Below are 4439 nucleotides of genomic sequence, written 5' to 3'. Positions count from 1 at the left end.
TCGGTAGGGTTAGCGTGCCGCAGTTTTTATCGGCGTGCTCGGCGCGCGGTGGGAAGGTGGGGGGAAAAGTAAGAGGAAGTGGCGAGGAACAAGGAGGCGAGCGCGTGCGGCCCCCGGCTAGGAAGGCGACGCCGGGGCGTCATCGGCGTGACTCAGCCGGGTGAGCTCACCGGTCCCTCTCATGCATGCATGGTCGTGGGGCCATGCATGGCACTGGCACCGCCGCCTCTATCCGGCACAAATGGTTTGCACAGTCATGATGTTAGCACTACGATTAATCTACCATTATTTTTTACGGTAAAGGGCCAATTTTCCTCCATAAAAAAAGTAAAGGGCCAATTGATGGATGCCACTTTTCTTACAGGCCACAGAAGTCGCAATGCTCACCAAGGAAAATATAGTAAAAGCGGAACGCCTATAACTAGCAAACTGATCACTCGGGAAGACATTTAAATAATCTGCTGTTGTGCGGTGCACTGTGCCCTCTCGCCCAGCAATCGTCCAAGGGGGAGGAACGGAGCATCTTCCAACACAGCAAACTGCTTGCGTATCAGCAGGGGAGTACCTACAATCTCAAGCTCAAATGCACCCGCAAAAGTACTACAAGTAAATTCTCAAAAAATAATAGTAAGAAAATAATTTAAAAACTGATTTTTTTTTCTGGATGAACATCAACAAGTTTTCTAACATGCTACAAAATTTCGCCCCGAATAATCATCCATAGAGGTGTGTGCCAAAAAAGCAAAAATGAGTGCTCCAAAATGCAGAATCCCCAATATTGTTTTTTGTACAGGCCTCCACGGCTGTCTTTTCAAAGTGAAATTTTGCAGGATGTTAGAACTTCAATTGGTGTTCATATAAACAAACAAAAAAAAGATTTTTTTTTTACTTTTTTATTGTTTCAGGAGTTACTGTTTATGCGGGCAACGATGCTACACTTACGGACGGCTAGCCCACGGAAAACAACTACGCGCAGAGGGAGAGCCAGCTGATTGTTATGCGGGTGCATTGTGCTCGAGATTAGATACTCCATATCCGGGAGGCAAAAGAAAACATGTTGCCCATCTGCCGTGTCCACTTGCACAGCCGAATACCCGACGCAAGTCGACAGCCGCAGTCACAAAGCGGGCGTACCCAGGGTGCTTCTTAAAATACGCCATCAGTGACACAAACTGTACATGCTGCCTGCGTTAGTTCTGAAACAATATACACTGTACTCCCTCCGTCCGAAAAAGCTTGTCTCTCAAATGGATATATCTAGCATCAAGCACTAGTAGAAAACTGGGCATTTGTCCCGGTTCGTAAGAGCCTTTAGTCCCGGTTCATGAATCGGGACTAAAGGGTCGTTACTAATGCCTCCCCCCTTTAGTCCCGGTTCTGACACGAACCGGGACAAATGGTCCTCCACGTGGCCGGTGCGCTGAGCCCAGGCAGGGGGACCTTTGGTCCTGGTTGGTGGCACCAACCGGGACCAAAAGGCGATGTTTTTCTTTTTTTTTAAAAAAAAGTGGCTGCTTTAGGGGTTTTGGGGGTTATTTTTAGGTTGTTATTAGCTAGCTAATAGAGAGAAGTGTCCTCTCTTATATCTTCGTCCTTGGTTTACCAACGTTGTTGCTATGCTCATTTCACCCGCCGATATAATAACCCATGCATGCTCGCATCATACATCATCACATATAATAACAAGTCCTACTAATCATGCATCATCATACAACTTCTACTCGTTATTAATAATAAGTCATACGATCATCATCCTCATAGTCATCGAACCCAACCCTACATAATTGTTCTTAGCACATGATCATCAGTATCAGGTAGGACCTAAACACTCTTAAGGTAAAATAGCATAAAATAATATAGACCCTGACTCTCCATTATGAAGAATGGAGATCATCCTGTCTCCAATTCTTGTGCTTCGCTGCCTTTTGCTTCCAAGAAGCTCCTTACGACTGTTCATACATTTTTTTCCATTCTTTGATTGTCATGTCTCCACTTCTTTTAGAAACCCGGTATGAACAGTTCAGATTCGTAGGAAGACCTAGTTGTATGTTCAAAACATGAAGGCTACCGTGCGTATACATCAGATGAGGCACACAATCATTCGAAATTATCTGTTGAAAAACATAGTAATAACTTCGTAGTTAGCAATGATGTACTAGTTTTAGAAGTGTGCAAAAAGATGCACGGATGTCATAATAGTAAAAAATCTTACCAGGGTATCTCCATGGTAGTTACCGTAGTTCAACACGTGTACTAGTGGCACGTATTGACCATAATGTTGAGGAATTCGATTGTAGACATTGTAATTCTCAAGATCAGTACAAAATGTGATCAGATGATTTTTCTCCCTATAAGTTAATTCGGAGCCATCGGTGTAGTGGGTTTTGTCTACCATCTTCCGCACATTCTTTGAAGAATGAAAATAAGCTGTCAATGGAAATAAGATGTCAATTATTTTGAAATAAATAATATAAATTACTTAATAATTAACTATGTTAAGCTCACATGGGGGAAGAATTGGAGGTGTATCCACAAGGACCCAAATCGAAGGTCTGTCTTGCTCGATTGTAGGATCATCAAGATCCATGGTGACAAGCATACCCTCATCAAAACCGTACATCTTGCAAAGTGCTTCCCAATTTTTGCAACCAAAATGGGTTACACTCTCAGCATTGTACAGCTTTACTTGAAAATCCACACCATGATGGGTCCTTAGGAGAATTTTTTTGGTTTCCATACTTTTATGGTCTTCAAAACTCATCCTCTCTAAGACATAGCGTCTTGCATAGCATGGCATAAGCTAGACGAATTGGAAAAAATGAAAAATACATGTTAAAATAGTTGAAGTCATGCTTAATTACGAAAAAAACTATTGTCGTCGTTGTGTACCGTATGAACATCGAAGGTCTCCTCGAGCTTAATGCTGAAGCCCCGATCTTCGTCCAGCTCAATGAACCTGTCGCACATACCTCGGTCGTCGTGGCACTAGTCGCACTCCCCCGGGCGGTTTTCGTCGTCCGAGTACGACATTTCCGGCCTATGTTCATAATTCAAATATTAAACTAGATCATTACTATTAATCACGGGTTGACTATCGGTGATGGTACATAGCTCCTCCTTTCATTCCCTAGTGCATTGTTACACCAAATTGTCTAGCACACAGGAATGAAGGAGAACTTTTCTAATATGAGCATTCAATAAGCAAAACCAAATCATAAAATAAGCAAAACAAAATCATAAAATAAAGTAGTATTCAAATTAGCATGCATTTAATTATAAGCAAAAGTACATCATCTCTTGGTGTCCGTACATCGTCGAATATTATCACTAATATAGCATCATTAATACAACTAGAACCGTAGCGCCCGACGGGTACCATCGCGGGCGGTGGACACCCAAAGATAAGGAACCATCACAGGATCATAGCTCTAGTGAGATCCCTGAAGAATCTACCAGGTATTGTCGAACCTGCCCTCCAATGCAACCATGTAGCGATGGACGTGCTCGTCCTCCTCGCTGACACGATGACGTACCACCTCCGCGGTGTCCGGAAGCCTCGGCACCGTCACTGGCCCACGCGACCGCCACCAAACAAAGATCGGGTCAACAACGGGCTGCCTTCTCACCAACATACGTCCCCCGGAAGGTAGCACCTCCCAATACCAGCCCGGCGGAGCCCAGTCCCGAACATGGCCCTGATCAAGCAGGCCTCCACCGCTGAGTCGACGACGACAAGGATGCGGGATAGGCATCGCCGACGTCGATGCGGGAACTACTTCTATATATAGTTAAAAAAAGTAGTTTTATTAATTAAATCAACTAGTTCAACTACTAAGCACTTACTATAAAAAGTAGTACTTACTAAAAATAAACTAGTTTAACTATAGTTCTATTATTTTTCTAACTATAAACACTTTCTCTTCTTATTTTTTTCATTTTTCCTCTATTCTAAATATGAACATATTCATAAATGAGTTATATCATTCACAGTTTTCCTATACATACACAATAAGTTGACAAAGAAAATACAATGAACAAAAAAATCATTAAAATTCTATGAACAAAATTACAACAGAAAAAAAATCATACAAATTCTATGAACAGAAAAAAAAATCATAAAAAGTTGACATATTCGATCTTTGCATATATATGAACATACAAACATGCATATTCAACAATAATATCATCAAAAAAATTTATTAACAAAAAAAAACTAACACAATTATATGAACAAATTAATTACACAATATGAAAAAAAATCTAACACAAAAATCTATAAACTACACATCTAAATTACTACACATCTAACAAAAAAATCTATGAACTACAAAAAAATCTAACAAAATTAACTACACATTTAAATTAACTACTACTAACGTCAAATTAAATTAGTTGCTCACGGCGACGGCGACGACGGCGGCGACGACGACGGCGACGGC

This window comes from Triticum dicoccoides, chromosome 2B, assembly GCF_002162155.2.
Source record: "Triticum dicoccoides isolate Atlit2015 ecotype Zavitan chromosome 2B, WEW_v2.0, whole genome shotgun sequence".
Classification (NCBI taxonomy): domain Eukaryota; kingdom Viridiplantae; phylum Streptophyta; class Magnoliopsida; order Poales; family Poaceae; genus Triticum; species Triticum dicoccoides.
Note: the sequence above shows the minus strand (reverse complement) of the source record.